This window comes from Pseudophryne corroboree, chromosome 11, assembly GCF_028390025.1.
Source record: "Pseudophryne corroboree isolate aPseCor3 chromosome 11, aPseCor3.hap2, whole genome shotgun sequence".
Taxonomy (NCBI): Eukaryota; Metazoa; Chordata; class Amphibia; order Anura; family Myobatrachidae; genus Pseudophryne; species Pseudophryne corroboree.
The window spans coordinates 168,806,980-168,834,636 of record NC_086454.1 but is presented as its reverse complement, the minus strand read 5'-3'; the positions used below and the strand labels follow the sequence as shown (position 1 = coordinate 168,834,636).

Below are 27,657 nucleotides of genomic sequence, written 5' to 3'. Positions count from 1 at the left end.
AGTGTAAACTACTGGTTTTATGTTGTTTTGTCTGCGGGACTTGGACGCTCACATATTCATAAAGTACTGTAGATGAATAATATACTGTATGCTGTACTATTTGCGTCTGTACCGTATATACTGTATTAAATAATGCAGCATAATGAGTATTTACTGTATTAAATAATGCATCGTAATGAGTATTTACTGTATGCAGCGTAATGAGACGCTTAGTAAAGTAGTCCTTATTATATATTTCAGTATTGTATTTTACGGGAGACCACACGCATGCGCAGTGGTGATTGTAAAAGGCGACATCTGGTGGATGATCGCAGGTATTACACGTAAAGGTAACGCCAAACGCTCTGTCTGCCTCCGTGCGATTAGGTACGCCTCTCTGTGACTAGGCGCGCCTCCCTACGCTGCGTATGCTCGATCGGGACAAACGCCTCAGCCAGTCAAGATAAAGGTGGCTACATCTGTACCAAGATGTAAATACAAATCATGGATTCAGAGTCCAAAATGGCTACAAATACACCAGGAAACCTCATTCATGAGGAAGCATTTAAACAGTTTTTATTAGAATGTACTCTCAGAGAAATATAAACTGAACGGTACTTACAAAAAACCAATAGGACCTACCAAGATTTAAATACAGATCACTGGATTCAAAGATCCGAGTGGTTACCAATACACCAAGAAACTTCATTCATGAAGGAGAGCTAAACATTTTTTTCTAAAATGTTAGATTCTTAGAAGACACATTTTATTGCAATTATTGTACATATATTTACATCAACGCTTATTTGGGTTATATAGTAAAATTCATATAATTACATACATTTCTATAACTACCTTTTTTTTAGCTTTTAGTACATTTTTACAATAATCAGTAATCTTAAAAAAATGTATTTTATGTATAAAAAAGAAAAGTTTTTGTCAATCAAGGAATTAAACTTTATACGAAAATGCACCTGGTCCCACCGAGATTTGAACTCAATTTACTGGATTCAGATTACAGAGTGCTAACCATAACACCATGGAATATCCCTTCTAATAACACATATAAAACTTTCTCTCAGAGTGTAAGATCTTTATTTCTACAAGATACAGAAATATTCATTTAGAGAGATATGTACTACATTGTATTTACAAATAAAACCATTAGGACCTACCAATTTGTATATACAGATTATTAGTTTCAGAGTCCAGAATTGTTAACAGTACACCATGAAAGCTCATTCATATGGTGGCATGTAAAAAATGTTCTCACAGTGTAAGATTCCTAGAGGTTACATTTTATTGGAATTATATTACCGATAAACCTGTCTCTCGGTGTGTATGATTCTTAATTTATGCAATTTATAGATATTTTCTTTCTCAGAGATATGAACTGCATAATACTTACAAAAAAACAATAGGACCTACCAAGATGTAAATACAAATCATGGATTCAGAGTCCAAAATGGTTACAAATACACCAGGAAACCTCATTCATGAGGAAGCATTTAAACAGTTTTTATTAGAATGTACTCTCAGAGAAATATAAACTGAACGGTACTTACAAAAAACCAATAGGACCTACCAAGATTTAATACAGATCACTGGATTCAAAGATCCGAGTGGTTACCAATACACCAAGAAACTTCATTCATGAGGGAGAGCTAAACATTTTTTTCTAAAATGTTAGATTCTTAGAAGACACATTTTATTGCAATTATTGTACATATATTTACATCAACACTTATTTGGGTTATATAGTAAAATTCATATAATTACATACATTTCTATAACTACCTTTTTTTAGCTTTTAGTACATATTTACAAAAATCAGTGATTTAAAAAAATTATTATATGTATGAAAAAGAAGACTTTCTGTCAATCAAGAACTTAAACTGAAGGTACTAAAACACATCAGGTCCCACCGAGATTTGAACTCGGATCGCTGGATTCAGAGCCCAGAGTGCTAACCATTACACCATGAAACCTCTCTTCTAACACAACATATACAACTTTCTCTTAGAGTGTGAGATCTTATTTTCTACAAGTTACAGGAATAATAATCAGAGAGATAAGTATTACATTGTATTTACAAAAAAAAGCCATTAGGACCTACCAAATTTTTATACAGATTATAGGTTTCAGAGTCCAGAATTGTTAACAGCACACAATGAAACCTCATTCATATGGTAGCATGTACATTTTTTGTCAGAGTATAAGATTCTTAGTGGATACATTTTATTGGAATTAAATGACAGATAAACCTGTCTCTCAGTGTGTAAGATTCTTAATTTATGCAATTTATAGATATTTTCTTTCTCAGAGATATTAACTGTATTGTACTTACAACAAAACCAATAGAACCTACCAAGATGTAAATATAGATCATGGATTCAGAGTCCAAAATGTTTACCAATATACCATGAAACCTCATCCATTAGGGAGCATCTAAATATTTTTATAAGAATGTACTCTCAGAGAGATATGAACTGAATGGTACTTACAAAAAACCAATAGGACCTACCAAGATTTAAATACAGATCACTGTATTCAAAGATCAGAGTGGAGTGGTTACCAATACACCAAGAAACCACATTCATTAGGGAACATCTAAACATTTTTTTCTAAAATGTTAGATTCTTAGAAGACACATTTTATTGAAGTTATTGTATAAAATTTATACATATATTAACATCAATGCTTATTTGGATTACACAGTAAAATTCATATAATTACAAACATTTCTATAACTACCTTTTTTTTAGATTTTAGTACATTTTTACAATAATCAGTAATTTAAAAAAAATGTAATATATGTATAAAAAAGAAAAGTTTTTGTCAATCAAGGAATTAAACTTTGTACTAAAATGCGCCTGGTCCCACCGAGATTTGAACTCAATTTACTGGATTCAGAGTACAGAGTGCTAACCATAACACCATGGAATATCCCTTCTAATAACACATATAAAACTTTCTCTCAGAGTGTAAGATCTTTATTTCTACAAGATACAGAAATATTCATTCAGAGAGATATGTACTACATTGTATTTACAAATAAAACCATTAGGACCTACCAATTTGTATATACAGATTATTAGTTTCAGAGTCCAGAATTGTTAACAGTACACCATGAAAGCTCATTCATATGGTGGCATGTAAAAAATGTTCTCACAGTGTAAGATTCTTAGAGGTTACATTTTATTGGAATTATATTACCGATAAACCTGTCTCTCAGTGTGTATGATTCTTAATTTATGCAATTTATAGATATTTTCTTTCTCAGAGATATGAACTGCATAATACTTACAAAAAAACAATAGGACCTACCAAGATGTAAATACAAATCATGGATTCAGAGTCCAAAATGGTTACAAATACACCAGGAAACCTCATTCATGAGGAAGCATTTAAACAGTTTTTATTAGAATGTACTCTCAGAGAAATATAAACTGAACGGTACTTACAAAAAACCAATAGGACCTACCAAGATTTAAATACAGATCACTGGATTCAAAGATCCGAGTGGTTACCAATACACCAAGAAACTTCATTCATGAGGGAGAGCTAAACATTTTTTTCTAAAATGTTAGATTCTTAGAAGACACATTTTATTGCAATTATTGTACATATATTTACATCAACGCTTATTTGGGTTATATAGTAAAATTCATATAATTACATACATTTCTATAACTACCTTTTTTTTAGCTTTTAGTACATATTTACAAAAATCAGTGATTAAAAAAATTATTATATGTATGAAAAAGAAGACTTTCTGTCAATCAAGAACTTAAACTGAAGGTACTAAAACACATCAGGTCCCACCGAGATTTGAACTCAGATCACTGGATTCAGAGCCCAGAGTGCTAACCATTACACCAAGAAACTTCTCTTCGAACACAACATATACAACTTTCTCTTAGAGTGTGAGATCTTATTTTCTACAAGTTACAGGAATAATAATCAGAGAGATAAGTATTACATTGTATTTACAGAAAAAAAGCCATTAGGACCTACCAAATTTTTATACAGATTATAGGTTTCAGAGTCCAGAATTGTTAACAGCACACAATGAAACCTCATTCATATGGTAGCATGAACATTTTTTGTCAGAGTATAAGATTCTTAGTGGATACATTTTATTGGAATTAAATGACAGATAAACCTGTCTCTCAGTGTGTAAGATTCTTAATTTATGCAATTTATAGATATTTTCTTTCTCAGAGATATTAACTGTATTGTACTTACAACAAAACCAATAGAACCTACCAAGATGTAAATATAGATCATGGATTCAGAGTCCAAAATGTTTACCAATATACCACGAAATCTCATCCATAAGGGAGCATCTAAATATTTTTATAAGAATGTACTCTCAGAGAGATATGAACTGAATGGTACTTACAAAAAACCAATAGGACCTACCAAGATTTAAATACAGATCACTGTATTCAAAGATCAGAGTGGAGTGGTTACCAATACACCAAGAAACCACATTCATTAGGGAACATCTAAACATTTTTTTCTAAAATGTTAGATTCTTAGAAGACACATTTTATTGAAGTTATTGTATAAAATGTATACATATATTAACATCAATGCTTATTTGGATTACACAGTAAAATTCATATAATTACAAACATTTCTATAACTACCTTTTTTTTAGATTTTAGTACATTTTTACAATAATCAGTAATTTAAAAAAAATGTAATATATGTATAAAAAAGAAAAGTTTTTGTCAATCAAGGAATTAAACTTTGTACTAAAATGCACCTGGTCCCACCGAGATTTGAACTCAATTTACTGGATTCAGAGTACAGAGTGCTAACCATAACACCATGGAATATCCCTTCTAATAACACATATAAAACTTTCTCTCAGAGTGTAAGATCTTTATTTCTACAAGATACAGAAATATTCATTCAGAGAGATATGTACTACATTGTATTTACAAATAAAACCATTAGGATCTACCAATTTGTATATACAGATTATTAGTTTCAGAGTCCAGAATTGTTAACAGTACACCATGAAAGCTCATTCATATGGTGGCATGTAAAAAATGTTCTCACAGTGTAAGATTCTTAGAGGTTACATTTTATTGGAATTATATTACCGATAAACCTGTCTCTCAGTGTGTATGATTCTTAATTTATGCAATTTATAGATATTTTCTTTCTCAGAGATGTGAACTGCATAATACTAACAAAAAAACAATAGGACCTACCAAGATGTAAATACAAATCATGGATTCAGAGTCCAAAATGGTTACAAATACACCAGGAAACCTCATTCATGAGGAAGCATTTAAACAGTTTTTATTAGAATGTACTCTCAGAGAAATATAAACTGAACGGTACTTACAAAAAACCAATAGGACCTACCAAGATTTAAATACAGAGCACTGGATTCAAAGATCCGAGTGGTTACCAATACACCAAGAAACTTCATTCATGAGGGAGAGCTAAACATTTTTTCTAAAATGTTAGATTCTTAGAAGACACATTTTATTGCAATTATTGTACATATATTTACATCAACGCTTATTTGGGTTATATAGTAAAATTCATATAATTACATACATTTCTATAACTACCTTTTTTTTTAGCTTTTAGTACATATTTACAAAAATCAGTGATTAAAAAAATTATTATATGTATGAAAAAGAAGACTTTCTGTCAATCAAGAACTTAAACTGAAGGTACTAAAACACATCAGGTCCCACCGAGATTTGAACTCAGATCGCTGGATTCAGAGCCCAGAGTGCTAACCATTACACCATGAAACTTCTCTTCTAACACAACATATACAACTTTCTCTTAGAGTGTGAGATCTTATTTTCTACAATTTACAGGAATAATAATCAGAGAGATAAGTATTACATTGTATTTACAGAAAAAAAGCCATTAGGACCTACCAAATTTTTATACAGATTATAGGTTTCAGAGTCCAGAATTGTTACCAGCACACAATGAAACCTCATTCATATGGTAGCATGTACATTTTTTGTCAGAGTTTAAGATTCTTAGTGGATACATTTTATTGGAATTAAATGACAGATAAACCTGTCTCTCAGTGTGTAAGATTCTTAATTTATGCAATTTATAGATATTTTCTTTCTCAGAGATATTAACTGTATTGTACTTACAACAAAACCAATAGAACCTACCAAGATGTAAATATAGATCATGGATTCAGAGTCCAAAATGTTTACCAATATACCATGAAACCTCATCCATTAGGGAGCATCTAAATATTTTTATAAGAATGTACTCTCAGAGAGATATGAACTGAATGGTACTTACAAAAAACCAATAGGACCTACCAAGATTTAAATACAGATCACTGTATTCAAAGATCAGAGTGGAGTGGTTACCAATACACCAAGAAACCACATTCATTAGGGAACATCTAAACATTTTTTTCTAAAATGTTAGATTCTTAGAAGACACATTTTATTGAAGTTATTGTATAAAATGTATACATATATTAACATCAATGCTTATTTGGATTACACAGTAAAATTCATATAATTACAAACATTTCTATAACTACCTTTTTTTTAGATTTTAGTACATTTTTACAATAATCAGTAATTTAAAAAAAATGTATTATATGTATAAAAAAGAAAAGTTTTTGTCAATCAAGGAATTAAACTTTGTACGAAAATGCACCTGGTCCCAACGAGATTTGAACTCAATTTACTGGATTCGGAGTACAGAGTGCTAACCATAACACCATGGAATATCCCTTCTAATAACACATATAAAACTTTCTCTCAGAGTGTAAGATCTTTATTTCTACAAGATACAGAAATATTCATTCAGAGAGATATGTACTACATTGTATTTACAAATAAAACCATTAGGACCTACCAATTTGTATATACAGATTATTAGTTTCAGAGTCCAGAATTGTTAACAGTACACCATGAAAGCTCATTCATATGGTGGCATGTAAAAAATGTTCTCACAGTGTAAGATTCTTAGAGGTTACATTTTATTGGAATTATATTACCGATAAACCTGTCTCTCAGTGTGTATGATTCTTAATTTATGCAATTTATAGATATTTTCTTTCTCAGAGATATGAACTGCATAATACTTACAAAAAAACAATAGGACCTACCAAGATGTAAATACAAATCATGGATTCAGAGTCCAAAATGGTTACAAATACACCAGGAAACCTCATTCATGAGGAAGCATTTAAACAGTTTTTATTAGAATGTACTCTCAGAGAAATATAAACTGAACGGTACTTACAAAAAACCAATAGGACCTACCAAGATTTAAATACAGATCACTGGATTCAAAGATCCGAGTGGTTACCAATACACCAAGAAACTTCATTCATGAAGGAGAGCTAAACATTTTTTTCTAAAATGTTAGATTCTTAGAAGACACATTTTATTGCAATTATTGTACATATATTTACATCAACGCTTATTTGGGTTATATAGTAAAATTCATATAATTACATACATTTCTATAACTACCTTTTTTTAGCTTTTAGTACATATTTACAAAAATCAGTGATTTAAAAAAATTATTATATGTATGAAAAAGAAGACTTTCTGTCAATCAAGAACTTAAACTGAAGGTACTAAAACACATCAGGTCCCACCAAGATTTGAACTCGGATCGCTGGATTCAGAGCCCAGAGTGCTAACCATTACACCATGAAACCTCTCTTCTAACACAACATATACAACTTTCTGTTAGAGTGTGAGATCTTATTTTCTACAAGTTACAGGAATAATAATCAGAGAGATAAGTATTACATTGGGGGTAATTCTGAGTTGATCGCAGCAGGAAATTTTTTAGCAGTTGGGCAAAACCATGTGCACTGCAGGGGGGGCAGATATAACATGTGCAGAGAGAGAGATTTGGGTGAGGTGAGTTCAATCTGCAATCTAAATTGCAGTGTAAAAATAAAGCAGCCAGCATTTACCCTGCACAGAAACAAAATAACCCACCCAAATCTAACTCTCTGCAAATGTTATATCTGCCCCCCCTGCAGTGCAAATGGTTTTGCCCAACTGCTAAAAACTATCCTGCTGCGATCAACTTGGAATTACCCCCATTGTATTTACAAAAAAAAGCCATTAGGACCTACCAAATTTTTATACAGATTATAGGTTTCAGAGTCCAGAATTGTTAACAGTACACAATGAAACCTCATTCATATGGTAGCATGTACATTTTTTGTCAGAGTATAAGATTCTTAGTGGATACATTTTATTGGAATTAAATGACAGATAAACCTGTCTCTCAGTGTGTAAGATTCTTAATTTATGCAATTTATAGATATTTTCTTTCTCAGAGATATTAACTGTATTGTACTTACAACAAAACCAATAGAACCTACCAAGATGTAAATATAGATCATGGATTCAGAGTCCAAAATGTTTACCAATATACCACGAAACCTCATCCATTAGGGAGCATCTAAATATTTTTATAAGAATGTACTCTCAGAGAGATATGAACTGAATGGTACTTACAAAAAACCAATAGGACCTACCAAGATTTAAATACAGATCACTGTATTCAAAGATCAGAGTGGAGTGGTTACCAATACACCAAGAAACCACATTCATTAGGGAACATCTAAACATTTTTTTCTAAAATGTTAGATTCTTAGAAGACACATTTTATTGAAGTTATTGTATAAAATGTATACATATATTAACATCAATGCTTATTTGGATTACACAGTAAAATTCATATAATTACAAACATTTCTATAACTACCTTTTTTTAGATTTTAGTACATTTTTACAATAATCAGTAATTTTAAAAAAATGTAATATATGTATAAAAAAGAAAAGTTTTTGTCAATCAAGGAATTAAACTTTGTACTAAAATGCACCTGGTCCCAGCGAGATTTGAACTCAATTTACTGGATTCAGAGTACAGAGTGCTAACCATAACACCATGGAATATCCCTTCTAATAACACATATAAAACTTTCTCTCAGAGTGTAAGATCTTTATTTCTACAAGATACAGAAATATTCATTCAGAGAGATATGTACTACATTGTATTTACAAATAAAACCATTAGGACCTACCAATTTGTATATACAGATTATTAGTTTCAGAGTCAAGAATTGTTAACAGTACACCATGAAAGCTCATTCATATGGTGGCATGTAAAAAATGTTCTCACAGTGTAAGATTCTTAGAGGTTACATTTTATTGGAATTATATTACCGATAAACCTGTCTCTTAGTGTGTATGATTCTTAATTTATGCAATTTATAGATATTTTCTTTCTCAGAGATATGAACTGCATAATACTTACAAAAAAACAATAGGACCTACCAAGATGTAAATACAAATCATGGATCCAGAGTCCAAAATGGTTACAAATACACCAGGAAACCTCATTCATGAGGAAGCATTTAAACAGTTTTTATTAGAATGTACTCTCAGAGAAATATAAACTGAACGGTACTTACAAAAAACCAATAGGACCTACCAAGATTTAATACAGATCACTGGATTCAAAGATCCGAGTGGTTACCAATACACCAAGAAACTTCATTCATGAGGGAGAGCTAAACATTTTTTTCTAAAATGTTAGATTCTTAGAAGACACATTTTATTGCAATTATTGTACATATATTTACATCAACGCTTATTTGGGTTATATAGTAAAATTCATATAATTACATACATTTCTATAACTACCTTTTTTTAGCTTTTAGTACATATTTACAAAAATCAGTGATTTAAAAAAAATATTATATGTATGAAAAAGAAGACTTTCTGTCAATCAAGAACTTAAACTGAAGGTACTAAAACACATCAGGTCCCACCGAGATTTGAACTCGGATCGCTGGATTCAGAGCCCAGAGTGCTAACCATTACACCATGAAACCTCTCTTCTAACACAACATATACAACTTTCTCTTAGAGTGTGAGATCTTATTTTCTACAAGTTACAGGAATAATAATCAGAGAGATAAGTATTACATTGTATTTACAAAAAAAAGCCATTAGGACCTACCAAATTTTTATACAGATTATAGGTTTCAGAGTCCAGAATTGTTAACAGCACACAATGAAACCTCATTCATATGGTAGCATGTACATTTTTTGTCAGAGTATAAGATTCTTAGTGGATACATTTTATTGGAATTAAATGACAGATAAACCTGTCTCTCAGTGTGTAAGATTCTTAATTTATGCAATTTATAGATATTTTCTTTCTCAGAGATATTAACTGTATTGTGCTTACAACAAAACCAATAGAACCTACCAAGATGTAAATATAGATCATGGATTCAGAGTCCAAAATGTTTACCAATATACCATGAAACCTCATCCATTAGGGAGCATCTAAATATTTTTATAAGAATGTACTCTCAGAGAGATATGAACTGAATGGTACTTACAAAAAACCAATAGGACCTACCAAGATTTAAATACAGATCACTGTATTCAAAGATCAGAGTGGAGTGGTTACCAATACACCAAGAAACCACATTCATTAGGGAACATCTAAACATTTTTTTCTAAAATGTTAGATTCTTAGAAGACACATTTTATTGAAGTTATTGTATAAAATGTATACATATATTAACATCAATGCTTATTTGGATTACACAGTAAAATTCATATAATTACAAACATTTCTATAACTACCTTTTTTTTAGATTTTAGTACATTTTTACAATAATCAGTAATCTTAAAAAAATGTATTTTATGTATAAAAAAGAAAAGTTTTTGTCAATCAAGGAATTAAACTTTGTACGAAAATGCACCTGGTCCCACCGAGATTTGAACTCAATTTACTGGATTCAGAGTACAGAGTGCTAACCATAACACCATGGAATATCGCTTCTAATAACACATATAAAACTTTCTCTCAGAGTGTAAGATCTTTATTTCTACAAGATACAGAAATATTCATTTAGAGAGATATGTACTACATTGTATTTACAAATAAAACCATTAGGACCTACCAATTTGTATATACAGATTATTAGTTTCAGAGTCCAGAATTGTTAACAGTACACCATGAAAGCTCATTCATATGGTGGCATGTAAAAAATGTTCTCACAGTGTAAGATTCTTAGAGGTTACATTTTATTGGAATTATATTACCGATAAACCTGTCTCTCAGTGTGTATGATTCTTAATTTATGCAATTTATAGATATTTTCTTTCTCAGAGATATGAACTGCATAATACTTACAAAAAAACAATAGGACCTACCAAGATGTAAATACAAATCATGGATCCAGAGTCCAAAATGGTTACAAATACACCAGGAAACCTCATTCATGAGGAAGCATTTAAACAGTTTTTATTAGAATGTACTCTCAGAGAAATATAAACTGAACGGTACTTACAAAAAACCAATAGGACCTACCAAGATTTAATACAGATCACTGGATTCAAAGATCCGAGTGGTTACCAATACACCAAGAAACTTCATTCATGAGGGAGAGCTAAACATTTTTTTCTAAAATGTTAGATTCTTAGAAGACACATTTTATTGCAATTATTGTACATATATTTACATCAACGCTTATTTGGGTTATATAGTAAAATTCATATAATTACATACATTTCTATAACTACCTTTTTTTAGCTTTTAGTACATATTTACAAAAATCAGTGATTTAAAAAAAATATTATATGTATGAAAAAGAAGACTTTCTGTCAATCAAGAACTTAAACTGAAGGTACTAAAACACATCAGGTCCCACCGAGATTTGAACTCGGATCGCTGGATTCAGAGCCCAGAGTGCTAACCATTACACCATGAAACCTCTCTTCTAACACAACATATACAACTTTCTCTTAGAGTGTGAGATCTTATTTTCTACAAGTTACAGGAATAATAATCAGAGAGATAAGTATTACATTGTATTTACAAAAAAAAGCCATTAGGACCTACCAAATTTTTATACAGATTATAGGTTTCAGAGTCCAGAATTGTTAACAGCACACAATGAAACCTCATTCATATGGTAGCATGTACATTTTTTGTCAGAGTATAAGATTCTTAGTGGATACATTTTATTGGAATTAAATGACAGATAAACCTGTCTCTCAGTGTGTAAGATTCTTAATTTATGCAATTTATAGATATTTTCTTTCTCAGAGATATTAACTGTATTGTGCTTACAACAAAACCAATAGAACCTACCAAGATGTAAATATAGATCATGGATTCAGAGTCCAAAATGTTTACCAATATACCATGAAACCTCATCCATTAGGGAGCATCTAAATATTTTTATAAGAATGTACTCTCAGAGAGATATGAACTGAATGGTACTTACAAAAAACCAATAGGACCTACCAAGATTTAAATACAGATCACTGTATTCAAAGATCAGAGTGGAGTGGTTACCAATACACCAAGAAACCACATTCATTAGGGAACATCTAAACATTTTTTTCTAAAATGTTAGATTCTTAGAAGACACATTTTATTGAAGTTATTGTATAAAATGTATACATATATTAACATCAATGCTTATTTGGATTACACAGTAAAATTCATATAATTACAAACATTTCTATAACTACCTTTTTTTTAGATTTTAGTACATTTTTACAATAATCAGTAATCTTAAAAAAATGTATTTTATGTATAAAAAAGAAAAGTTTTTGTCAATCAAGGAATTAAACTTTGTACGAAAATGCACCTGGTCCCACCGAGATTTGAACTCAATTTACTGGATTCAGAGTACAGAGTGCTAACCATAACACCATGGAATATCGCTTCTAATAACACATATAAAACTTTCTCTCAGAGTGTAAGATCTTTATTTCTACAAGATACAGAAATATTCATTTAGAGAGATATGTACTACATTGTATTTACAAATAAAACCATTAGGACCTACCAATTTGTATATACAGATTATTAGTTTCAGAGTCCAGAATTGTTAACAGTACACCATGAAAGCTCATTCATATGGTGGCATGTAAAAAATGTTCTCACAGTGTAAGATTCTTAGAGGTTACATTTTATTGGAATTATATTACCGATAAACCTGTCTCTCAGTGTGTATGATTCTTAATTTATGCAATTTATAGATATTTTCTTTCTCAGAGATATGAACTGCATAATACTTACAAAAAAAACAATAGGACCTACCAAGATGTAAATACAAATCATGGATTCAGAGTCCAAAATGGTTACAAATACACCAGGAAACCTCATTCATGAGGAAGCATTTAAACAGTTTTTATTAGAATGTACTCTCAGAGAAATATAAACTGAACGGTACTTACAAAAAACCAATAGGACCTACCAAGATTTAAATACAGATCACTGGATTCAAAGATCCGAGTGGTTACCAATACACCAAGAAACTTCATTCATGAGGGAGAGCTAAACATTTTTTTCTAAAATGTTAGATTCTTAGAAGACACATTTTATTGCAATTATTGTACATATATTTACATCAACGCTTATTTGGGTTATATAGTAAAATTCATATAATTACATACATTTCTATAACTACCTTTTTTTAGCTTTTAGTACATATTTACAAAAATCAGTGATTTAAAAAAAATATTATATGTATGAAAAAGAAGACTTTCTGTCAATCAAGAACTTAAACTGAAGGTACTAAAACACATCAGGTCCCACCGAGATTTGAACTCGGATCGCTGGATTCAGAGCCCAGAGTGCTAACCATTACACCATGAAACCTCTCTTCTAACACAACATATACAACTTTCTCTTAGAGTGTGAGATCTTATTTTCTACAAGTTACAGGAATAATAATCAGAGAGATAAGTATTACATTGTATTTACAAAAAAAAGCCATTAGGACCTACCAACTTTTTATACAGATTATAGGTTTCAGAGTCCAGAATTGTTAACAGCACACAATGAAACCTCATTCATATGGTAGCATGTACATTTTTTGTCAGAGTATAAGATTCTTAGTGGATACATTTTATTGGAATTAAATGACAGATAAACCTGTCTCTCAGTGTGTAAGATTCTTAATTTATGCAATTTATAGATATTTTCTTTCTCAGAGATATTAACTGTATTGTACTTACAACAAAACCAATAGAACCTAGCAAGATGTAAATATAGATCATGGATTCAGAGTCCAAAATGTTTACCAATATACCATGAAACCTCATCCATTAGGGAGCATCTAAATATTTTTATAAGAATGTACTCTCAGAGAGATATGAACTGAATGGTACTTACAAAAAACCAATAGGACCTACCAAGATTTAAATACAGATCACTGTATTCAAAGATCAGAGTGGAGTGGTTACCAATACACCAAGAAACCACATTCATTAGGGAACATCTAAACATTTTTTTCTAAAATGTTAGATTCTTAGAAGACACATTTTATTGAAGTTATTGTATAAAATTTATACATATATTAACATCAATGCTTATTTGGATTACACAGTAAAATTCATATAATTACAAACATTTCTATAACTACCTTTTTTTTAGATTTTAGTACATTTTTACAATAATCAGTAATTTAAAAAAAATGTATTATATGTATAAAAAAGAAAAGTTTTTGTCAATCAAGGAATTAAACTTTGTACGAAAATGCACCTGGTCCCACCGAGAATTGAACTCAATTTACTGGATTCAGAGTACAGAGTGCTAACCATAACACCATGGAATATCCCTTCTAATAACACATATAAAACTTTCTCTCAGAGTGTAAGATCTTTATTTCTACAAGATACAGAAATATTCATTCAGAGAGATATGTACTACATTGTATTTACAAATAAAACCATTAGGACCTACCAATTTGTATATACAGATTATTAGTTTCAGAGTCCAGAATTGTTAACAGTACACCATGAAAGCTCATTCATATGGTGGCATGTAAAAAATGTTCTCACAGTGTAAGATTCTTAGAGGTTACATTTTATTGGAATTATATTACCGATAAACCTGTCTCTCAGTGTGTATGATTCTTAATTTATGCAATTTATAGATATTTTCTTTCTCAGAGATATGAACTGCATAATACTTACAAAAAAAACAATAGGACCTACCAAGATGTAAATACAAATCATGGATTCAGAGTCCAAAATGGTTACAAATACACCAGGAAACCTCATTCATGAGGAAGCATTTAAACAGTTTTTATTAGAATGTACTCTCAGAGAAATATAAACTGAACGGTACTTACAAAAAACCAATAGGACCTACCAAGATTTAAATACAGATCACTGGATTCAAAGATCCGAGTGGTTACCAATACACCAAGAAACTTCATTCATGAGGGAGAGCTAAACATTTTTTTCTAAAATGTTAGATTCTTAGAAGACACATTTTATTGCAATTATTGTACATATATTTACATCAATGCTTATTTGGGTTATATAGTAAAATTCATATAATTACATACATTTCTATAACTACCTTTTTTTAGCTTTTAGTACATATTTACAAAAATCAGTGATTTAAAAAAATTATTATATGTATGAAAAAGAAGACTTTCTGTCAATCAAGAACTTAAACTGAAGGTACTAAAACACATCAGGTCCCACCGAGATTTGAACTCGGATCGCTGGATTCAGAGCCCAGAGTGCTAACCATTACACCATGAAACCTCTCTTCTAACACAACATATACAACTTTCTCTTAGAGTGTGAGATCTTATTTTCTACAAGTTACAGGAATAATAATCAGAGAGATAAGTATTACATTGTATTTACAAAAAAAAGCCATTAGGACCTACCAAATTTTTATACAGATTATAGGTTTCAGAGTCCAGAATTGTTAACAGTACACAATGAAACCTCATTCATATGGTAGCATGTACATTTTTTGTCAGAGTATAAGATTCTTAGTGGATACATTTTATTGGAATTAAATGACAGATAAACCTGTCTCTCAGTGTGTAAGATTCTTAATTTATGCAATTTATAGATATTTTCTTTCTCAGAGATATTAACTGTATTGTACTTACAACAAAACCAATAGAACCTACCAAGATGTAAATATAGATCATGGATTCAGAGTCCAAAATGTTTACCAATATACCACGAAACCTCATCCATTAGGGAGCATCTAAATATTTTTATAAGAATGTACTCTCAGAGAGATATGAACTGAATGGTACTTACAAAAAACCAATAGGACCTACCAAGATTTAAATACAGATCACTGTATTCAAAGATCAGAGTGGAGTGGTTACCAATACACCAAGAAACCACATTCATTAGGGAACATCTAAACATTTTTTTCTAAAATGTTAGATTCTTAGAAGACACATTTTATTGAAGTTATTGTATAAAATGTATACATATATTAACATCAATGCTTATTTGGATTACACAGTAAAATTCATATAATTACAAACATTTCTATAACTGCCTTTTTTTTAGATTTTAGTACATTTTTACAATAATCAGTAATTTAAAAAAAATGTAATATATGTATAAAAAAGAAAAGTTTTTGTCAATCAAGGAATTAAACTTTGTACTAAAATGCACCTGGTCCCACCGAGATTTGAACTCAATTTACTGGATTCAGAGTACAGAGTGCTAACCATAACACCATGGAATATCCCTTCTAATAACACATATAAAACTTTCTCTCAGAGTGTAAGATCTTTATTTCTACAAGATACAGAAATATTCATTCAGAGAGATATGTACTACATTGTATTTACAAATAAAACCATTAGGACCTACCAATTTGTATATACAGATTATTAGTTTCAGAGTCCAGAATTGTTAACAGTACACCATGAAAGCTCATTCATATGGTGGCATGTAAAAAATGTTCTCACAGTGTAAGATTCTTAGAGGTTACATTTTATTGGAATTATATTACCGATAAACCTGTCTCTCAGTGTGTATGATTCTTAATTTATGCAATTTATAGATATTTTCTTTCTCAGAGATGTGAACTGCATAATACTAACAAAAAAACAATAGGACCTACCAAGATGTAAATACAAATCATGGATTCAGAGTCCAAAATGGTTACAAATACACCAGGAAACCTCATTCATGAGGAAGCATTTAAACAGTTTTTATTAGAATGTACTCTCAGAGAAATATAAACTGAACGGTACTTACAAAAAACCAATAGGACCTACCAAGATTTAAATACAGATCACTGGATTCAAAGATCCGAGTGGTTACCAATACACCAAGAAACTTCATTCATGAGGGAGAGCTAAACATTTTTTTCTAAAATGTTAGATTCTTAGAAGACACATTTTATTGCAATTATTGTACATATATTTACATCAACGCTTATTTGGGTTATATAGTAAAATTCATATAATTACATACATTTCTATAACTACCTTTTTTTTAGCTTTTAGTACATATTTACAAAAATCAGTGATTAAAAAAATTATTATATGTATAAAAAAGAAGACTTTCTGTCAATCAAGAACTTAAACTGAAGGTACTAATACACATCAGGTCCCACCGAGATTTGACCTCAGATCGCTGGATTCAGAGCCCAGAGTGCTAACCATTACACCATGAAACTTCTCTTCTAACACAACATATACAACTTTCTCTTAGAGTGTGAGATCTTATTTTCTACAATTTACAGGAATAATAATCAGAGAGATAAGTATTACATTGTATTTACAGAAAAAAAGCCATTAGGACCTACCAAATTTTTATACAGATTATAGGTTTCAGAGTCCAGAATTGTTACCAGCACACAATGAAACCTCATTCATATGGTAGCATGTACATTTTTTGTCAGAGTATAAGATTCTTAGTGGATACATTTTATTGGAATTAAATGACAGATAAACCTGTCTCTCAGTGTGTAAGATTCTTAATTTATGCAATTTATAGATATTTTCTTTCTAAGAGATATTAACTGTATTGTACTTACAACAAAACCAATAGAACCTACCAAGATGTAAATATAGATCATGGATTCAGAGTCCAAAATGTTTACCAATATACCATGAAACCTCATCCATTAGGGAGCATCTAAATATTTTTATAAGAATGTACTCTCAGAGAGATATGAACTGAATGGTACTTACAAAAAACCAATAGGACCTACCAAGATTTAAATACAGATCACTGTATTCAAAGATCAGAGTGGAGTGGTTACCAATACACCAAGAAACCACATTCATTAGGGAACATCTAAACATTTTTTTCTAAAATGTTAGATTCTTCGAAGACACATTTTATTGAAGTTATTGTACATATATTAACATCAATGCTTATTTGGATTACACAGTAAAATTCATATAATTACAAACATTTCTATAACTACCTTTTTTTAGATTTTAGTACATTTTTACAATAATCAGTAATTTAAAAAAAATGTATTATATGTATAAAAAAGAAAAGTTTTTGTCAATCAAGGACTTAAACTAAAGGTACTAAAATGCACCTGGTCCCACCGAGATTTGAACTCAATTTACTGGATTCAGAGTACAGAGTGCTAACCATAACACCATGGAATATCCCTTCTAATAACACATATAAAACTTTCTCTCAGAGTGTAAGATCTTTATTTCTACAAGATACAGAAATATTCATTCAGAGAGATATGTACTACTTTGTATTTACAAATAAAACCATTAGGACCTACCAATTTGTATATACAGATTATTAGTTTCAGAGTCCAGAATTGTTAACAGTACACCATGAAAGCTCATTCATATGGTGGCATGTAAAAAATGTTCTCACAGTGTAAGATTCTTAGAGGTTACATTTTATTGGAATTATATTACCGATAAACCTGTCTCTCAGTGTGTATGATTCTTAATTTATGCAATTTATAGATATTTTCTTTCTCAGAGATATGAACTGCATAATACTTACAAAAAAACAATAGGACCTACCAAGATGTAAATACAAATCATGGATTCAGAGTCCAAAATGGTTACAAATACACCAGGAAACCTCATTCATGAGGAAGCATTTAAACAGTTTTTATTAGAATGTACTCTCAGAGAAATATAAACTGAACGGTACTTACAAAAAACCAATAGGACCTACCAAGATTTAAAAACAGATCACTGGATTCAAAGATCCGAGTGGTTACCAATACACCAAGAAACTTCATTCATGAAGGAGAGCTAAACATTTTTTTCTAAAATGTTAGATTCTTAGAAGACACATTTTATTGCAATTATTGTACATATATTTACATCAACGCTTATTTGGGTTATATAGTAAAATTCATATAATTACATACATTTCTATAACTACCTTTTTTTTAGCTTTTAGTACATATTTACAAAAATCAGTGATTTAAAAAAATTATTATATGTATGAAAAAGAAGACTTTCTGTCAATCAAGAACTTAAACTGAAGGTACTAAAACACATCAGGTCCCACCAAGATTTGAACTCGGATCGCTGGATTCAGAGCCCAGAGTGCTAACCATTACACCATGAAACCTCTCTTCTAACACAACATATACAACTTTCTCTTAGAGTGTGAGATCTTTTTTTCTACAAGTTACAGGAATAATAATCAGAGAGATAAGTATTACATTGGGGGTAATTCTGAGTTGATCGCAGCAGGAAATTTTTTAGCATTTGGGCAAAACCATGTGCACTGCAGGGGGGGTAGATATAACATGTGCAGAGAGAGAGAGATTTGGGTGAGGTGAGTTCAATCTGCAATCTAAATTGCAGTGTAAAAATAAAGCAGCCAGCATTTACCCTGCACAGAAACAAAATAACCCCCCCAAATCTAACTCTCTGCAAATGTTATATCTGCCCCCCCTGCAGTGCAAATGGTTTTGCCCAACTGCTAAAAACTATCCTGCTGCGATCAACTTGGAATTACCCCCATTGTATTTACAAAAAAAAGCCATTAGCACCTACCAAATTTTTATACAGATTATAGGTTTCAGAGTCCAGAATTGTTAACAGTACACAATGAAACCTCATTCATATGGTAGCATGTACATTTTTTGTCAGAGTATAAGATTCTTAGTGGATACATTTTATTGGAATTAAATGACAGATAAACCTGTCTCTCAGTGTGTAAGATTCTTAATTTATGCAATTTATAGATATTTTCTTTCTCAGAGATATTAACTGTATTGTACTTACAACAAAACCAATAGAACCTACCAAGATGTAAATATAGATCATGGATTCAGAGTCCAAAATGTTTACCAATATACCACGAAACCTCATCCATTAGGGAGCATCTAAATATTTTTATAAGAATGTACTCTCAGAGAGATATGAACTGAATGGTACTTACAAAAAACCAATAGGACCTACCAAGATTTAAATACAGATCACTGTATTCAAAGATCAGAGTGGAGTGGTTACCAATACACCAAGAAACCACATTCATTAGGGAACATCTAAACATTTTTTTCTAAAATGTTAGATTCTTAGAAGACACATTTTATTGAAGTTATTGTATAAAATGTATACATATATTAACATCAATGCTTATTTGGATTACACAGTAAAATTCATATAATTACAAACATTTCTATAACTACCTTTTTTTTAGATTTTAGTACATTTTTACAATAATCAGTAATTTAAAAAAAATGTAATATATGTATAAAAAAGAAAAGTTTTTGTCAATCAAGGAATTAAACTTTGTACTAAAATGCACCTGGTCCCACCGAGATTTGAACTCAATTTACTGGATTCAGAGTACAGAGTGCTAACCATAACACCATGGAATATCCCTTCTAATAACACATATAAAACTTTCTCTCAGAGTGTAAGATCTTTATTTCTACAAGATACAGAAATATTCATTCAGAGAGATATGTACTACATTGTATTTACAAATAAAACCATTAGGACCTACCAATTTGTATATACAGATTATTAGTTTCAGAGTCCAGAATTGTTAACAGTACACCATGAAAGCTCATTCATATGGTGGCATGTAAAAAATGTTCTCACAGTGTAAGATTCTTAGAGGTTACATTTTATTGGAATTATATTACCGATAAACCTGTCTCTCAGTGTGTATGATTCTTAATTTATGCAATTTATAGATATTTTCTTTCTCAGAGATATGAACTGCATAATACTTACAAAAAAACAATAGGACCTACCAAGATGTAAATACAAATCATGGATTCAGAGTCCAAAATGGTTACAAATACACCAGGAAACCTCATTCATGAGGAAGCATTTAAACAGTTTTTATTCGAATGTACTCTCAGAGAAATATAAACTGAACGGTACTTACAAAAAACCAATAGGACCTACCAAGATTTAAATACAGATCACTGGATTCAAAGATCCGAGTGGTTACCAATACACCAAGAAACTTCATTCATGAGGGAGAGCTAAACATTTTTTTCTAAAATGTTAGATTCTTAGAAGACACATTTTATTGCAATTATTGTACATATATTTACATCAACGCTTATTTGGGTTATATAGTAAAATTCATATAATTACATACATTTCTATAACTACCTTTTTTTTAGCTTTTAGTACATATTTACAAAAATCAGTGATTAAAAAAATTATTATATGTATAAAAAAGAAGACTTTCTGTCAATCAAGAACTTAAACTGAAGGTACTAATACACATCAGGTCCCACCGAGATTTGAACTCAGATCGCTGGATTCAGAGCCCAGAGTGCTAACCATTACACCATGAAACTTCTCTTCTAACACAACATATACAACTTTCTCTTAGAGTGTGAGATCTTATTTTCTACAATTTACAGGAATAATAATCAGAGAGATAAGTATTACATTGTATTTACAGAAAAAAAGCCATTAGGACCTACCAAATTTTTATACAGATTATAGGTTTCAGAGTCCAGAATTGTTACCAGCCCACAATGAAACCTCATTCATATGGTAGCATGTACATTTTTTGTCAGAGTATAAGATTCTTAGTGGATACATTTTATTGGAATTAAATGACAGATAAACCTGTCTCTCAGTGTGTAAGATTCTTAATTTATGCAATTTATAGATATTTTCTTTCTCAGAGATATTAACTGTATTGTACTTACAACAAAACCAATAGAACCTACCAAGATGTAAATATAGATCATGGATTCAGAGTCCAAAATGTTTACCAATATACCATGAAACCTCATCCATTAGGGAGCATCTAAATATTTTTATAAGAATGTACTCTCAGAGAGATATGAACTGAATGGTACTTACAAAAAACCAATAGGACCTACCAAGATTTAAATACAGATCACTGTATTCAAAGATCAGAGTGGAGTGGTTACCAATACACCAAGAAACCACATTCATTAGGGAACATCTAAACATTTTTTTCTAAAATGTTAGATTCTTCGAAGACACATTTTATTGAAGTTATTGTACATATATTAACATCAATGCTTATTTGGATTACACAGTAAAATTCATATAATTACAAACATTTCTATAACTACCTTTTTTTTAGATTTTAGTACATTTTTACAATAATCAGTAATTTAAAAAAAATGTATTATATGTATAAAAAAGAAAAGTTTTTGTCAATCAAGGACTTAAACTAAAGGTACTAAAATGCACCTGGTCCCACCGAGATTTGAACTCAATTTACTGGATTCAGAGTACAGAGTGCTAACCATAACACCATGGAATATCCCTTCTAATAACACATATAAAACTTTCTCTCAGAGTGTAAGATCTTTATTTCTACAAGATACAGAAATATTCATTCAGAGAGATATGTACTACTTTGTATTTACAAATAAAACCATTAGGACCTACCAATTTGTATATACAGATTATTAGTTTCAGAGTCCAGAATTGTTAACAGTACACCATGAAAGCTCATTCATATGGTGGCATGTAAAAAATGTTCTCACAGTGTAAGATTCTTAGAGGTTACATTTTATTGGAATTATATTACCGATAAACCTGTCTCTCAGTGTGTATGATTCTTAATTTATGCAATTTATAGATATTTTCTTTCTCAGAGATATGAACTGCATAATACTTACAAAAAAACAATAGGACCTACCAAGATGTAAATACAAATCATGGATTCAGAGTCCAAAATGGTTACAAATACACCAGGAAACCTCATTCATGAGGAAGCATTTAAACAGTTTTTATTAGAATGTACTCTCAGAGAAATATAAACTGAACGGTACTTACAAAAAACCAATAGGACCTACCAAGATTTAAATACAGATCACTGGATTCAAAGATCCGAGTGGTTACCAATACACCAAGAAACTTCATTCATGAAGGAGAGCTAAACATTTTTTTCTAAAATGTTAGATTCTTAGAAGACACATTTTATTGCAATTATTGTACATATATTTACATCAACGCTTATTTGGGTTATATAGTAAAATTCATATAATTACATACATTTCTATAACTACCTTTTTTTAGCTTTTAGTACATATTTACAAAAATCAGTGATTTAAAAAAATTATTATATGTATGAAAAAGAAGACTTTCTGTCAATCAAGAACTTAAACTGAAGGTACTAAAACACATCAGGTCCCACCAAGATTTGAACTCGGATCGCTGGATTCAGAGCCCAGAGTGCTAACCATTACACCATGAAACCTCTCTTCTAACACAACATATACAACTTTCTCTTAGAGTGTGAGATCTTATTTTCTACAAGTTACAGGAATAATAATCAGAGAGATAAGTATTACATTGGGGGTAATTCTGAGTTGATCGCAGCAGGAAATTTTTTAGCAGTTGGGCAAAACCATGTGCACTGCAGGGGGGGCAGATATAACATGTGCAGAGAGAGAGAGATTTGGGTGAGGTGAGTTCAATCTGCAATCTAAATTGCAGTGTAAAAATAAAGCAGCCAGCATTTACCCTGCACAGAAACAAAATAACCCCCCCAAATCTAACTCTCTGCAAATGTTATATCTGCCCCCCCTGCAGTGCAAATGGTTTTGCCCAACTGCTAAAAACTATCCTGCTGCGATCAACTTGGAATTACCCCCATTGTATTTACAAAAAAAAAGCCATTAGCACCTACCAAATTTTTATACAGATTATAGGTTTCAGAGTCCAGAATTGTTAACAGTACACAATGAAACCTCATTCATATGGTAGCATGTACATTTTTTGTCAGAGTATAAGATTCTTAGTGGATACATTTTATTGGAATTAAATGACAGATAAACCTGTCTCTCAGTGTGTAAGATTCTTAATTTATGCAATTTATAGATATTTTCTTTCTCAGAGATATTAACTGTATTGTACTTACAACAAAACCAATAGAACCTACCAAGATGTAAATATAGATCATGGATTCAGAGTCCAAAATGTTTACCAATATACCATGAAACCTCATCCATTAGGGAACATCTAAATATTTTTATAAGAATGTACTCTCAGAGAGATATGAACTGAATGGTACTTACAAAAAACCAATAGGACCTACCAAGATTTAAATACAGATCACTGTATTCAAAGATCAGAGTGGAGTGGTTACCAATACACCAAGAAACCACATTCATTAGGGAACATCTAAACATTTTTTTCTAAAATGTTAGATTCTTAGAAGACACATTTTATTGAAGTTATTGTATAAAATGTATACATATATTAACATCAATGCTTATTTGGATTACACAGTAAAATTCATATAATTACAAACATTTCTATAACTACCTTTTTTTTAGATTTTAGTACATTTTTACAATAATCAGTAATTTAAAAAAAATGTAATATATGTATAAAAAAGAAAAGTTTTTGTCAATCAAGGAATTAAACTTTGTACTAAAATGCACCTGGTCCCACCGAGATTTGAACTCAATTTACTGGATTCAGAGTACAGAGTGCTAACCATAACACCATGGAATATCCCTTCTAATAACACATATAAAACTTTCTCTCAGAGTGTAAGATCTTTATTTCTACAAGATACAGAAATATTCATTCAGAGAGATATGTACTACATTGTATTTACAAATAAAACCATTAGGACCTACCAATTTGTATATACAGATTATTAGTTTCAGAGTCCAGAATTGTTAACAGTACACCATGAAAGCTCATTCATATGGTGGCATGTAAAAAATGTTCTCACAGTGTAAGATTCTTAGAGGTTACATTTTATTGGAATTATATTACCGATAAACCTGTCTCTCAGTGTGTATGATTCTTAATTTATGCAATTTATAGATATTTTCTTTCTCAGAGATATGAACTGCATAATACTTACAAAAAAACAATAGGACCTACCAAGATGTAAATACAAATCATGGATTCAGAGTCCAAAATGGTTACAAATACACCAGGAAACCTCATTCATGAGGAAGCATTTAAACAGTTTTTATTAGAATGTACTCTCAGAGAAATATAAACTGAACGGTACTTACAAAAAACCAATAGGACCTACCAAGATTTAAATACAGATCACTGGATTCAAAGATCCGAGTGGTTACCAATACACCAAGAAACTTCATTCATGAGGGAGAGCCAAACATTTTTTTCTAAAATGTTAGATTCTTAGAAGACACATTTTATTGCAATTATTGTACATATATTTACATCAACGCTTATTTGGGTTATATAGTAAAATTCATATAATTACATACATTTCTATAACTACCTTTTTTTTAGCTTTTAGTACATATTTACAAAAATCAGTGATTTAAAAAAATTATTATATGTATGAAAAAGAAGACTTTCTGTCAATCAAGAACTTAAACTGAAGGTACTAAAACACATCAGGTCCCACCGAGATTTGAACTCGGATCGCTGGATTCAGAGCCCAGAGTGCTAACCATTACACCATGAAACCTCTCTTCTAACACAACATATACAACTTTCTCTTAGAGTGTGAGATCTTATTTTCTACAAGTTACAGGAATAATAATCAGAGAGATAAGTATTACATTGTATTTACAAAAAAAAGCCATTAGGACCTACCAAATTTTTATACAGATTATAGGTTTCAGAGTCCAGAATTGTTAACAGTACACAATGAAACCTCATTCATATGGTAGCATGTACATTTTTTGTCAGAGTATAAGATTCTTAGTGGATACATTTTATTGGAATTAAATGACAGATAAACCTGTCTCTCAGTGTGTAAGATTCTTAATTTATGCAATTTATAGATATTTTCTTTCTCAGAGATATTAACTGTATTGTACTTACAACAAAACCAATAGAACCTAGCAAGATGTAAATATAGATCATGGATTCAGAGTCCAAAATGTTTACCAATATACCATGAAACCTCATCCATTAGGGAGCATCTAAATATTTTTATAAGAATGTACTTTCAGAGAGATATGAACTGAATGGTACTTACAAAAAACCAATAGGACCTACCAAGATTTAAATACAGATCACTGTATTCAAAGATCAGAGTGGAGTGGTTACCAATACACCAAGAAACCACATTCATTAGGGAACATCTAAACATTTTTTTCTAAAATGTTAGATTCTTAGAAGACACATTTTATTGAAGTTATTGTATAAAATGTATACATATATTAACATCAATGCTTATTTGGATTACACAGTAAAATTCATATAATTACAAACATTTCTATAACTACCTTTTTTTTAGATTTTAGTACATTTTTACAATAATCAGTAAATTTAAAAAAATGTAATATATGTATAAAAAAGAAAAGTTTTTGTCAATCAAGGAATTAAACTTTGTACTAAAATGCACCTGGTCCCACCGAGATTTGAACTCAATTTACTGGATTCAGAGTACAGAGTGCTAACCATAACACCATGGAATATCCCTTCTAATAACACATATAAAACTTTCTCTCAGAGTGTAAGATCTTTATTTCTACAAGATACAGAAATATTCATTCAGAGAGATATGTACTACATTGTATTTACAAATAAAACCATTAGGACCTACCAATTTGTATATACAGATTATTAGTTTCAGAGTCCAGAATTGTTAACAGTACACCATGAAAGCTCATTCATATGGTGGCATGTAAAAAATGTTCTCACAGTGTAAGATTCTTAGAGGTTACATTTTATTGGAATTATATTACCGATAAACCTGTCTCTCAGTGTGTATGATTCTTAATTTATGCAATTTATAGATATTTTCTTTCTCAGAGATATGAACTGCATAATACTTACAAAAAAACAATAGGACCTACCAAGATGTAAATACAAATCATGGATTCAGAGTCCAAAATGGTTACAAATACACCAGGAAACCTCATTCATGAGGAAGCATTTAAACAGTTTTTATTAGAATGTACTCTCAGAGAAATATAAACTGAACGGTACTTACAAAAAACCAATAGGACCTACCAAGATTTAAATACAGATCTCTGGATTCAAAGATCCGAGTGGTTACCAATACACCAAGAAACTTCATTCATGAGGGAGAGCTAAACATTTTTTTCTAAAATGTTAGATTCTTAGAAGACACATTTTATTGCAATTATTGTACATATATTTACATCAACGCTTATTTGGGTTATATAGTAAAATTCATATAATTACATACATTTCTATAACTACCTTTTTTTAGCTTTTAGTACATATTTACAAAAATCAGTGATTTAAAAAAATTATTATATGTATGAAAAAGAAGACTTTCTGTCAATCAAGAACTTAAACTGAAGGTACTAAAACACATCAGGTCCCACCGAGATTTGAACTCGGATCGCTGGATTCAGAGCCCAGAGTGCTAACCATTACACCATGAAACCTCTCTTCTAACACAACATATACAACTTTCTCTTAGAGTGTGAGATCTTATTTTCTACAAGTTACAGGAATAATAATCAGAGAGATAAGTATTACAT

The 27,657-nt window shown here is 30.6% G+C and overlaps 10 non-coding genes across 10 annotated transcripts; all 10 read right to left on the bottom strand.

Moving 5' to 3' along the window:
- Positions 1 to 1,895: 1,895 nt before the first annotated feature.
- On the bottom strand, positions 1,896 to 1,967 carry TRNAQ-CUG (transfer RNA glutamine (anticodon CUG)). The gene has a single exon. It is a non-coding gene; the product is annotated as a tRNA-Gln (tRNA).
- A 5,630-nt stretch (positions 1,968 to 7,597) lies between these two features.
- Positions 7,598 to 7,669, bottom strand: TRNAQ-CUG (transfer RNA glutamine (anticodon CUG)). Its single transcript has one exon. It is a non-coding gene; the product is annotated as a tRNA-Gln (tRNA).
- Positions 7,670 to 9,796: 2,127 nt separating this feature from the next.
- On the bottom strand, positions 9,797 to 9,868 carry TRNAQ-CUG (transfer RNA glutamine (anticodon CUG)). The gene has a single exon. It is a non-coding gene; the product is annotated as a tRNA-Gln (tRNA).
- Positions 9,869 to 11,695: 1,827 nt separating this feature from the next.
- On the bottom strand, positions 11,696 to 11,767 carry TRNAQ-CUG (transfer RNA glutamine (anticodon CUG)). Its single transcript has one exon. It is a non-coding gene; the product is annotated as a tRNA-Gln (tRNA).
- Positions 11,768 to 13,596: 1,829 nt separating this feature from the next.
- On the bottom strand, positions 13,597 to 13,668 carry TRNAQ-CUG (transfer RNA glutamine (anticodon CUG)). Its single transcript has one exon. It is a non-coding gene; the product is annotated as a tRNA-Gln (tRNA).
- A 1,829-nt stretch (positions 13,669 to 15,497) lies between these two features.
- TRNAQ-CUG (transfer RNA glutamine (anticodon CUG)) lies at positions 15,498 to 15,569 on the bottom strand. The gene has a single exon. It is a non-coding gene; the product is annotated as a tRNA-Gln (tRNA).
- Positions 15,570 to 19,289: 3,720 nt separating this feature from the next.
- On the bottom strand, positions 19,290 to 19,361 carry TRNAQ-CUG (transfer RNA glutamine (anticodon CUG)). The gene has a single exon. It is a non-coding gene; the product is annotated as a tRNA-Gln (tRNA).
- A 4,023-nt stretch (positions 19,362 to 23,384) lies between these two features.
- Positions 23,385 to 23,456, bottom strand: TRNAQ-CUG (transfer RNA glutamine (anticodon CUG)). Its single transcript has one exon. It is a non-coding gene; the product is annotated as a tRNA-Gln (tRNA).
- Positions 23,457 to 25,589: 2,133 nt separating this feature from the next.
- TRNAQ-CUG (transfer RNA glutamine (anticodon CUG)) lies at positions 25,590 to 25,661 on the bottom strand. The gene has a single exon. It is a non-coding gene; the product is annotated as a tRNA-Gln (tRNA).
- Positions 25,662 to 27,489: 1,828 nt separating this feature from the next.
- Positions 27,490 to 27,561, bottom strand: TRNAQ-CUG (transfer RNA glutamine (anticodon CUG)). The gene has a single exon. It is a non-coding gene; the product is annotated as a tRNA-Gln (tRNA).
- Positions 27,562 to 27,657: the final 96 nt, after the last annotated feature.